The sequence below is a fragment of the Palaemon carinicauda genome, chromosome 26 (genome assembly GCF_036898095.1).
Source record: "Palaemon carinicauda isolate YSFRI2023 chromosome 26, ASM3689809v2, whole genome shotgun sequence".
Taxonomy (NCBI): Eukaryota; Metazoa; Arthropoda; class Malacostraca; order Decapoda; family Palaemonidae; genus Palaemon; species Palaemon carinicauda.
The window spans coordinates 11,205,194-11,218,820 of record NC_090750.1 but is presented as its reverse complement, the minus strand read 5'-3'; the positions used below and the strand labels follow the sequence as shown (position 1 = coordinate 11,218,820).

At 34.1% G+C, this 13,627-nt stretch overlaps 1 pseudogene; it reads left to right on the top strand.

Moving 5' to 3' along the window:
- Positions 1-235: 235 nt before the first annotated feature.
- The window catches only part of LOC137619780 (sodium- and chloride-dependent taurine transporter-like), a 34,793-nt pseudogene continuing 21,401 nt past the window's right edge, over positions 236-13,627 (top strand).

The following is a 13,627-nucleotide window of genomic DNA, read 5'->3' as shown; positions in this document are numbered from 1 at the left end:
AAAAAAGAATATGTCTAAAATGATAGGCAGTTAAAGTTTATTTTCTTAAGTTTACTTTATGTAATGCATAGCTCACTAAAGTAGATATTTTAAAGTAAGGTACTTGTAAAAATTTTATCTCTTTTTCTTTATCCCCTTCCCTGCACAAGAACAAAACAGTAAATAGCAATTTCCTGATGAAAAAAGTTGATTGTTGAATCGTTTATATATTTTGTTTTTTCTTTTAATCCTGCAGATGGAGTCATTAGATTGCCAGTCCTCAGTGAGTGGCACTTCCAGAGCAACCAACATACTGACAGTCCAGTCTTTCGGTAACAGAGTGAGACGAATCTCCTCACCTCATCTTCCTCTACCCCTTCAAAATCTCGAAAAACCTCGAAAATTGGAATGTTTGGACTGGCATGTGGTTTAGTGTTTTACTTTTCCCCTATCCCATCATCCTAAAAATCCACCTTCAAGATGTCAACCCCTTCAAAAGCAAAAATGTGTACAACATAACATCAATATTTGTAAATCAACTGGAGTTACTAGAGACATTTTATAAATTTGTTATCAGGACTTGTGAAGATGCCCGGAGGCACGATGCTCTTGGAGGTGGAAGAGAATAAGGACGACGCCATCTCCTTCGTTAGTATGACGCCAAACAGTATTTCGATTTCGAGAACATCTACTATTGGGGGGTTACCGGTGCAAGCAGACACTACACACTTCCGAGTAAAATACACACGGATTTGCTTCTCATTGCCTTTGCCAAATGCGAAGAGTATGTATTCAACCGTGTCTGTTTATTCACTTGATTGTTTGTGAGCAACTTTACCCCCCAAAAAACTGCTGTACATATTTTTACCAAGCTTGGTAGACAGGTGAGGCAAGACCCAAGAATAGATCCATTAGATTGTGAAGAACACACATTAAAGTACAAGTACGCAGTGGAGTTAAGAGTAAAATAAGACTGCCTGGCATGGCAAAAAGGATTTAAATTCCCTCATGGTTTCTTTTCATGAACTAACGAAGATTTCTACATCAACTACTTTTGATTCCTGTTACAAAAGCTTTCTATTAACTTATTTACAGTTTTTAAATAATTCTTCTCATTATAATTAAAACGAAACTTGAGAGGTCTGTGCCTTGAAATACAAAGAAAGAGATCCCAGATCATTCTAAAATGGAAGGTAAATTCTTAAACTAATATAAGCCAACCTAACCTAATAATCTTCTGAAATGGAAGAAAAATTCCTAGTCTAACCTAACTTAATAATATTCTGAAATGGAAGAAAAATTCCCAACCTAAGTTAATAATATCTGAAATGGAAGAAAATTCCTAGCCTAACCTAAGTTGATAAATTCTGAAATGGAAGGAAATTCCTAACCTAACCTAACTTTATAATGTTCTGAAATGGAAGGAAAATTCCTAACATATCCTATCCTATTATTCTGAAGTTTAAGGAAAATTCTTAGACTAACTTCATAATATTTAGAAATGGAAGGAAAATTCCTAACCTAACCTAACAATATATTAAAATGGAAGACAAATTCTTAACCTAACCTAATAATATCTTGAAATGGATGGCAAATTCTCAACATAACCTAATAATATCTTGAAATGGAAGGCAAATTCTTAACCTAACATAATAATATCTTGAAATGGATGGCAAATTCTCAACATAACCTAATAATATCTTGAAATGGAAGGCAAATTCTTAACCTAATCTAATAATATCTTGAAATGGAAGGCAAATTCTTAACCTAATCTAATAATATCTTGAAATGGAAGGCTAATTCTTAACCTGACCTTATAATTTTTTGAAATAGAAAGCAAATTCCTAACCAAACCTAACCTAACATGAAATTGGACAGGCCCATCACAGTCGAGAGATAGGGGAAGATATCAAGGACAATGAAAATCATTCTGGATCCACCTCCGAAGTCACAGGGACAGAATCCATCAAGGAGGAAGAACCTATTCTAAAATACGGATTCATGAACGTCCTTCACCATTTTCACCTAGCGACTGCATCTCCTGCCATCTTCAGAACGCCCGCTCTCGCCTATAAATGGGGCGGCGCTGACTCTGAATGTAAGTAGCACTTATATTTTTGTTGCACAAAGTTAGAGAGAGAATGTCTTTTATTATACATAAGGCCAAACAAACAACAATAAACTTGACTGGTTTCCTAATATGAATATAGTATGACCAATGTATTCAACATGATTGTCCTCTTGTTTTATTCTTTTAGATTTAACATTTATTTAAGACTTTCAATTGTCCATTGGTAATTTGTTTTCAAGAAACAGAATATCTATGAAACTAAATAAGCATTCTAATATCTAAAACTATATTCAAAATAGTATCTATTTTTCAAAACCTTGAAATTTTTTCCTGGAATGATATCTTGGAGAATATCTGTGAAACTTTATACGTATTCTACTGTCTAAAACTATATTCAAAATAATATCTATTTTTCAAAACCTTGAAAATTTTCCTGGAAAGATATCTGGGAGAATACTTGTGAAACTTCATAAGCATTCTAATATCTAAAACTATATTCAAAATAATATATATTTTTCAAAATCTTGAATTTTTTTATAAAATATCTTGGACCTTTTATTCAGTTGGTTTTTTAAGAGTCTGCCTTCTACTCCCTTGCTTTTGCATTAACGAGTGGGCTTCTTTCTCATCTACACGGTGATCATTGTATTGTTCGCAATGCCCATGTGTCTTCTCGAAGAAATAATGGCGCAATACTCTTCACTGGGTACCATTACAATTTTCAGGTGTTTTCCTCTGCTTAAAGGTTAGCGGCCCTTGCTAGTGATCCAGGAAATTACACAGAAATCAGTTTGTTTCAGATCAAAACATACATATCTTTTTTAACAGAGCACCATTGGTTTTTTTTAAGGGAATTAATGTTCAATGTATTTCGAACTCGTTAAATGTAGCCAAAATTAATCTTTTAAATTATCTTAGAATTTTGTACTTCCAGTCTTCACTTTATATCCTTTGATATTCTCTTTCAAATAAATATTTTTTTTTGCAAGCCTATAGACATCAATCAATTTAATTATGGTACCCTATATTAGAGGTAAACACATTTTTATTTGTATGTTGTTGTTTATTTACTTAAGATTTTCACTTTTTGAGTTACTGTTCCTCATTTTCAGAACATAAGCTAGAAACGTTTTGGCATCTTCCATTTGATCTGGTCTCATTTTCAAAACTCTAGCAATAATATTGATAAATTTTAGTCATTTTATGATTTCCGACTTCTTTACAAGCTCATAAAGCCTTCTGGACTGTAAATTAGAACTGCTTGAAGCCACGTTTCCATGATTCATGCTGAAAACTATCGTTTTTTTTTCTTTTACTAGTTTCTCCTTCCAAATGCCCTTACTATCTATAGATTTCTTTCATTTTTTCCTTTTTCCCTTTACTCCCTTTACTATTTTCCCAGTTGGAGCCCTTGGGCTTATAGCATTCTGCTTTTCCAACTAAGGTTGCAGCTTAGCAAGTAATAATATATATATATATATATATATATATATATATATATATATATATATATATATATCTATATATATATATATATATATATATATATATATATATATATATATATATATAAATACATATATATATATATATATATATATATATATATATATATATATATATATATATATATATACATATATACACACACACACACACACACATATATATATATATATATATATATATATATATATATATATATATATATATATATATATATATTTATATATATATATATATGCATATACATATATATATATATATATATATATATATATATATATATATATATATATATACATATATATATGTATATATATATATATATATATATATATATATATATATATATATATATATATATATATATATATATATATATATGTATATATATATATATATATATATATATATATATATATATATATATATATATATATATATATATATATATATATATATATATATATATATATATATATATATATATATATATATATATATATATATATATATATATATATATATATATATATATATATATATATATATATTATATATATATATATATATATATACATATATATATATATATATATATATATATATATATATATATATATATATATATATATATATATATATATTACTCGCTAAGCTACAACCCTCGTTGGAAAAGCAGGATGCTATAAGGCCAAAGGCTCCAACAGGGAAAAATAGCCCAGTGAAGAAAAGGAAATGAATAAACTGCAGGAGAAGAAATGAACAATTAAAATAAAATATTCTAAGAACAGTAGCAACATTAAAATAATCTTTCATATATAAACTATAAAAACTCGGAAAAAGAGGAAGAGAAGTAAGATAGAATAGTGTGCCAAGTGTACCCTCAAGTAAGAGGACTCTTCCCCCAGACAGTGGAAAACCATGGTACAAAGGTTATGGCTCTACCCAAGACTCTATATATATATATATATATATATATATATATATATATATATATATATATATATATATATATATATCTGGCAGAATGGGTCCATAGAGATTACAAACGAAGCAGGGAAAGGAAGAGAAGACGATGAATTAACGAGCTAAAAAAATTTTGTATACAGACTGACATAGAAAGACCATAAACAGACGGGAGTGGAAGGACATGTCCGAAGACTTTTTCCTATAGTGTACTAGCAACGGCTGATGATGATATACATAGACTAGGAACTGGGTATCTTTTGATTCATCTAGCCTATGAATTCTCTATAGATTTTGTCAGTCATGGAGGAGAAGAGATTTCCATGTATATTTCGAGATGTTCTTGAATTATTCTTTATTTTTGAGGCCCATTGCATCAATAGGCGTAGATGATGATGATATATACTGTATAAAGGTTAAAATGGTAAAGGTGTCTGATTTCAGTTCTAGTTCCATTAGAATAAATGCTCACCAGAACGTCAGCCGGGCCAGCCCAACACCCCACTGTGGTGCCCTACCAAAGCAGTAGTCTCCCCAGTAAACAGCTTAAACTTAGATCCTGGGCGGGGATCGATCTGCTACCATGCGAATGCTAGGCAAACACGTTACCGCTGTACTAGCCAGGAGGCTGTATAGACTGTATATAAAACAATCACATAAAAACTAAACAAATCCCCTTCCAGGCATCGGCGTAGGCATGGTAGCCGCCTGTTTCATATTGATGCTCTACAGTGCCACCGTCTTCTGCTGGTCAATCTTGTACTTCTTTGACTGCTTTCAGACAGAACTGCCCTGGACGCATTGTCTCCACAACTTCAGTTACTGCTGCGGAGTGGACACTATCAACACGACAGGGCTGAATGTCATGATTCCCTCCGAATACTATTCTCTGTAAGTTCATTATATTTACACTTAGTAAATATTCCATAATGAAAGATAGCTTTAAGAAGAGGTGTTAAATCGGTAGGTGTCTTGGCCATATCTTAAATTTTTACTATTTGTGTAGAATCAGAAACACTCATGAAACCAATATTGGTGGGAATGGAAACGATTCTCAGTTATTTTCCAATTGATAAGAGTTTGAGTTCTCGTAAATCTGCAACGATACTAGAGTTTGAGGTATCATAAATCTGCAATGATATTAGAGTTTCAGCTATCGTAAATCTGCAATGATACTAGAGTTTCACTTATCGTAAAACTTGCAATGATACTAGAGTTTGAGTTATGGAAAATCTACAACGATACTAGAGTTTGTGGTATTTTAAATCTGATATGATATTAATATTTGACTTATTGTAAATATTCAATGATAGTAGAGTTTGAGTTATTGTAAACATACAAAAATACTAGAGGTTGAGTTATTGTAAATCTGCAATGGTATTAGAGTTTTTGTTATCGTAAATCTGCTATAATATTAAAATTTAACTTATCGTAAATCTGCAAAGATACTAGTGTTTGTGTTATCGTAAATCTGCTATGATATTAAAGTTTAACTTATCGTAAGTCTGCAATGATATTAGAGTATAAGCTATCGTAAACTTACAACGATACTGGAGTTTGACTTATCATAAATCTGCAATGATACTAGAGTTTGTGTTATGGTAAATCTGCTATGATATCAAAATTTGACTTATTGTAAATCTGCAATGATACTAGAGTCTGAGCTATCGTAAACTTACAACGAGACTAGAGTTTGACTTATCATAAATCTGCAATGATTCTAGAGTTTGTGATATTGTAAATTTGAATTTAAAATAAAACTTATCGTAAATCTACAATGACACTAGAGTTTCAGCAATCATAAACTTGCAATGATGGTAGAGTTTAACTTATCGTAATTCTGCAACAATACAAGAATTTCAGTTATCGTTAAACTGCAATGATACTAAAGTGTGAGTTATCATAAACATGCAACGATACTAAAGTTTGACTTATCGTAAATCTGCAACGGCATATTAAAACTTTTGACCTAGTTAAAGAACGATATCAGCGATGTACTGATGGCTCATCTCTTCTCTCTTGTTCTCCTTTCAAAACGAGAGTCCTCGCGGCATTCAAAGTGGAGGAAGGATACGTCCTCGGCTTGGAACTAAGCATCAGCCTCATATTGTTGTGGTTGGGTCTCCTCTTCCTCCTGATGTTGGGAGACCCCTGGGGAACAAGCATGACCTCCAAGGTCATTGCCTTCGTGTATCTTTCAATGCTGTTTGCCATGATGCTCATTGGTCTACCGCTGGAAAACAGCGGAATAGGGCTCAATATGGTCTTGCATATTGACTTTGATGACTTTGCCGAGCCAAGCATATAGATGGACGCTCTGGGGCAGGTGAGGAAACTCTTGTAATACTAAGGAAGTTCTATGAGCAGAAAAATCAAATTGGCAAACGATTATTTCAAAGCTTCATCAGTAAATCATTATATATACTAGTGTATAAGAACCTTCAAAAATAACAGCTATATATTTAGATAGGTATGCACATACACACACCTTACCAGGGTATGACTACTTTCCCTCTCCCCTACCTGAAGGACGGGGAAAGCTGTGTATAAATGTAAAGAAATTATTTATATATACATATATATATATATATATATATATATATATATATATATATATATATATATATATATATATATATATATACATATATATATATATATATATATATATATATATATATATATATATATATATATATATATATATATATATATATATATATATATATATATATATATATATATATATATATATAGCCAGACACTTAGACACTAGCTCTTTATTATTAATTTAATCATCTTTGTGTCGTTGCTGCTGTCGTTTCAAAAATTGCATTCATGTACTACCAACTTTATTGCTAGTGATAAATATTCTATCATAATCCATTCAATACATTCAATCCGTTAACTCTTCTTTCTCAGGTGGCGTGGACTTTGGGACCAACGTTTGGTCTCTTGATTGCTCGAGCTAGTTATAAAAGCTTCAGAGATATGGTGGGTAGGCAGTTATTATTATTATTATTATTATTATTATTATTATTATTATTATTATTATTATTATTATTATTATTATTAGCTAAGCTACAACCCAAGTAGGAAAAGCAGTATCCCTTAACCCCAAGGGCTCAAACAGGGTAAAAAAAAGCCCAGTGAAGAAAGGAAATAGGGAAATAAATAAACTGCAAGAAAAGTAATGAGCAATTAAAATAACATTTCTTAAGAACAATGACAACATTAGAATAAATCTTTCATAAATAGGATTTAAGTAGCTTGTTGGTAACGCCCTTGCCTGGTGATCGCCAGACTGGGGTTCGAGTCCCGCTCAAACTTATTAGTTCCTTTGGCCACTGCAATCTCATTATCCTTGTGGGCTATTGATCGTCAGCAGCCATTGCCTAGCTCTACCTGGTCCTATCTTGATGGAGAGAGGCTTAGACTTTTTAGCCATAGTAAGCAGGTCTTCTATGACACACCAAAATCAAACTATTGTTCTTAAGTCTTGGGGTGTGCCATATCCTTTGTACCATGGTCTTCCTCTGGTCTGGATTAGAGTTCTCTTGGTTAAGGGTAAACTCTGGCACACTATTGCATGTTTCCTTATTTTCTTGTCCTCATTGGGCTATTTACCCCTTGGGATGCCATGGGATTATAGCATCCTACTTTTCCAACTAGGATTGTAGCTTAGCAAGTAATAATAATACTAATAATTATAATGATAATATATGGTCAGTCTCTAAGCCACATTGTCTTACCCCTTGCCTCTGCATTTATCAACAATATAAACCTTTAAACTAAATCTAAGAAAAAGAATATAAATCAGAATTATTCCCACAATTCTAGAATCATACATAACATTATAATTTTTGTTACTACTACTGCTATTATCTTTATTACTCTGAACCCAGCCTCTTTTTATTTCATATTAAGCTTTATTGTAAACCCAGCTTTTACTTAAATTACAAATAAAGCTTGATGTGTATTCAGCTGTAACCTCCAATCTCCTCGTGTCCCTCATGGTCTTAATAGCTCTGACTCCGTACCATGGAGATCCTGATAGTCAAGGGAACATAGACAAAAGTTAGTGAACCGAAATCCTGTGGATTTATTATTATTATTATTATTATTATTATTATTATTATTATTATTATTATTATTATTATTATTATTAGCTAAGTTACTACCCTAGTTGGAAAATCAGGTTGCTGAAAGCCCAAGGGCTCCAACAGGGAAAAATAGCCCTTTAGGGATGTGGTGGCCTGGTGGCAGCGTCCTCGCCTGGTGATTGCCGGACTGGGGGTCGAGTCCCGCTCAAACTCTTTAGTTCTTTTGGTCACTGCAACCTCACTATCCTTGTAAGCTATGGAGGTGTGGGGTTTGGGGGAGCCTATTGGTCTATCAGCTGAATCATCAGCAGCCATTGCCTGGCCCTCCTTGGCCCTAGCTTGGGTGGAGTGAGGAGATTGGTTGCTGATCGTTTGCTTAATAGGGCAATGTCACTGTCCCTTGCCTCTGCTATTCATGAGTGGCCTATAAACCTTTCTAATCCTAACTATCTGTCCCTGTTGGAGTCCTTCGGCTTATCAAACTAGGGTTTTGAAGTTTAGCTAATAATAATAATAATAATAATAATAATGATAATAATAATAATAATGATAATAATATTAATAATTATGATAATAATAATGATAACAATAATAACAATAATAATAACAATAATGATAATAATAATAAACCTAACAACACTCAAGAAAATGATTTCAAATAAATATTTTAAACATTTAAAACATAATGTTTATCTTCTTCTACCCCAACACAGACCCCGGCTACTTCTTCGTCATGTCTTCCTTCGCCCTCACCAAGCTGTCCGTGCCTCAGTTGGGGGGAACTATTCTTTACTTGAGCGTGGGTAAAGCAGCCATGGACAACACCATCATGCTGGCTTCAACTGTAGTCATTAGCATTTCGGATCTTTTACCTTCCAAGTGGAGGACAGGCGGTCGGAAATTTCTGTGCCAGTTAAGTGCATCACCTGCGTCATGGGACTAGCTTTCAGACTACCCTTTGTCATGACGGTTGGTGATTGATTAGTTTTCAGAATACCATTTGTCATGACGGTAGGTGATTGATTAGTTTGCAAAATATCTTTTGTTATGATGGTAGGTGATTGAAGAGTTTGCAGAAAATTCTTTCTAATGACGGTAGGTGATAGATTGATTGATTAGTTTGCAGAATACTCTTTTTCATGAGGGTAGGCAATTGATTAGTTTGCAGAATACGCTTTGTCATGACGGTAGGTGATTGATTAGTTTGCAGACTATGTCAGGACGATAGGTGATTGATTAGTTTGTGGAATACCCTTTGTAATGATGGTAGGTGACTGATTAGTTTGCGAAATACCCTTTAAAATGATGGTAGGCAATTGAGTAGTTTGCGGAATACCCTTTGTCATGACGGTAGGCAATTGATTGGTTTGCGGAATACCCTTTGTCATGACGGTAGGTGATTGCTTAGTTTGCGGACTACCCTTTGTCATGACGGTAAGCAACTGATTAGTTTGCGAAATACCCTTTAAAATGATGGTAGACAATTGATTAACTTTCGGACTACCCTTTGTCATGATGTTGTGATTGATTAGTTTTCTGAATACCCTTTGTCATGACAGTAGGTAATTGATTAGTTTGCACACTAGGCCTATCCTTTGTCATGATGATATGTGATTGATTAGTTTGTAGAATACCCTTTGTAATGATGGTAGGAGACTGATTAGTTTGCAAAATACCCTTTAAAATGATGGTAGACAATTGATTAGTTTGCGGACTACACTTTGTCATGACGGTAGGCAATTGATTGGTTTGTGGAATACCCTTTGTCATGACGGTAGGCAATTGATTGGTTTGCGGAATACCCTTTGTCATGACGGTAGGTGATTGATCAGTTTGCGGACTACCCTTTGTCATGACGGTAAGCAACTGATTAGTTTGCGAAATACCTTTTAAAATGATGGTAGACAATTGATTAGCTTTCGCACTACCCTGTGTCATGATGGTAGGTAATTTATTAGTTTTCAGAATACCCTTTGTCATGACGGTAGGTAATTGATTAGTTTACAGACTATCCTTTGTCATGACGATAGGTGACTGATTAGTTTGTAGAATACCCTTTGTAGTGATGGTAGGTGACTGATTAGTTTGCAAAATACCCTTTAAAATGATGGTAGACAATTGATTAGTTTGCAGAATACCCTTTGTCATGACGGTAGGTAATTGATTGGTTTGCGCAATACCCTTTGTCATAACGGTAGGTGATTGATTAGTTTGCGGACAACCCTTAATCATGACAGTGAGCAACTGATTAGTTTGCTAAATACCCTTTGAAATGATGGTAGACAATTGATTAGCTTTTTGACTACACTTTGTCATGATGGTAGGTGATTGATTAATTTGCAAAATATCTTTTGTAATGACGATAGGTGATTGATTAGTTTGCAGACTATCCTTTGTCATGATGATATGTGATTGATTAGTTTATAGAATACCCTTTGTAATGATGGTAGGTGACTGATTAGTTTTCGGAATACCCTTTTCCATGAAGGTAGGCAATTGATTGGTTTGCAGAATACCCTTTGTCATGACGGTAGGTGATTGATTAGATTGCGGAGTACCCTTTGTCATGACGGTAGGCAACTGATTGGTTTGCGAAATACCCTTTAAAATGATGATAGACAATTGATTAGCTTTCGGACTACCCTTTGTCATGATGGTAGGTGATTGATTAGTTTTCTGAATACCCTTTGTCATGACAGTAGGTAATTGATTAGTTTGCAGACTATCCTTTGTCATGATGATATGTGATTGATTAGTTTGTAGAATACCCTTTATAATGATGGTAGGTGACTGATTAGTTTGCGAAATACCCTTTAAAATGAAGGTAGATAATTGATTAGTTTGCGGACTACCCTTTGTCATGACGGTAGGCTATTGAATGGTTTGCGGAATACCCTTTGTCATGACGGTAGGTGATTGATCAGTTCGCGGACTACCCTTTGTCATGACTGTAAGCAACTGATTAGTTTGCGAAATACCTTTTAAAATGATGGTAGACAATTGATTAGCTTTCGGACTATCCTGTGTCATGATGGTAGGTGATTGAATAGTTTTCAGAATACCCTTTGTCATGACGGTAGGTAATTGATTAGTTTACAGACTATCCTTTGTCATGACGATAGGTGATTGATTAGTTTGTAGAATACCCTTTGTAATGATGGTAGGTGACTAATTAGTTTGCGAAATACCCTTTAAAATGATGGTAGACAATAAATTAGTTTGCGGAATATCCTTTGTCATGATGGTAGGCAATTGATTGGTTTGCGGAATACCCTTTGTCATGACGGTAGGTGATTGATTAGTTTGCGGACTACCCTTTATCATGTCGGTGAGCAACTGATTAGTTTGCGAGATACCTTTAAAATGATGGTAGACAATTGATTAGCTTTTGGACTACCCTTTGTCAAGATGGTAGGTGATTGATTAATTTGCAAAATATCTTTTGTAATGACGGTAGGTGATTGATTAGTTTGCAGACTATCCTTTGTCATGACGATAGGTGATTGATTAGTTTGTAGAATACCCTTTGTAATGATGGTAGGTTACTGATTAGTTTGCGAAATACCCTTTAAAATGAAAGTAGGCAATTGATTAGTTTGCAGAATACCCTTTGTCATGACGGTAGGCAATTGATTGGTTTGTGGAATACCCTTTGTCTTGACAGTAGGTGATTGATTAGTTTGCGGACTAACCTTCGTCATGACGGTAACCAACTGATTAGTTTGTGAAATACCCTTTAAAATGATGGTAGACAATTGATTAGTTTGCGGACTACCCTTTGTCATGACGGTAGGTGATTGATTAGTTTGCAGACTACCCTTTGTCATGACGGTAGGCAACTGATTAGTTTGTGAAATACCCTTTAAAATGATGGTAGGCAATTGATTAGTTTGCGGACTACCCTTTGTCATGACGGTAGGCAATATATTTGATTTTGCGGACTACCCGTTGTCCTGACGGTAGGCAACTGATTAGCTTGCGGACTACCCTTTGCCATGATGGTAGGTAATTGATTAGTTTGCGGACTACCCTTTGTCATGACGGTAGGCAATTAATCAGTTTTCGGACTACCCTTTGTCATGACGGTAGGTGATTGATTAGTTTGCGGACTACCCTTTATCTTGACGGTAGTCAACTGATTAGTTTGTGAAATACCCTTTAAAATGATGGTAGGCAATTGATTAGTGTGCGGACTACCCTTTGTCACGACAGTAAGTAATTGATTAGTTTCTGAAAGACCCTTTAAAATGATGGTACGCAATTGAATAGTTTGCGGAATACCCTTTGTCATGACGGTAGGTGATTGAATAGTTTGCGGACTACCCTTTGTCATGACGGTAGGCAATTGATTGGTTTGTGAAATACCCTTTAAAATGATGGTAGGCAATTAATCAGTTTTCGGACTACCCTTTGTCATGACGGTAGGTGATTAATTAGTTTGCGAACTACCCTTTGTCTTGATGGTAGGCAACTGATTAGTTTGCGAAATACCCGTTAAAATGATGGTAGGCAATTGATTAGTGTGCGGACTACCCTTTGTCACGACGGTAGTTAATTGATTAGTTTGTGAAATACCCTTTAAAATGATGGTACGCAATTGAATAGTTTGCGGAATACCCCTTGTCATGACGGTAGGTGATTGAATAGTTTGCGGACTACTCTTTGTCATGACGGTAGGCAATTGATTGGTTTGCGAAATACCTTTTAAAATGATGGTAGGCAATTGATTAGTTTGTGGACTACCCTTTGTCATGACAGTAGGTGATTGATTAGTTTGCGGACTACCCTTTGTCATAACGATAGGTGATTGATTAATTTATAGAATACCCTTTGTAATGATGGTTAGTGACTGATTAGTTTACGTAATACCCTTTGTAATGACAGTAGATGACTGAATAGTTAGCAGAATACCCTTTGTCATGACAGAAGGTGGTTGATTAGTTTGCTGAATACCCTTTGTCATGACGGTAGGTGATTGATTAGTTTGCGGACTACCCTCTGT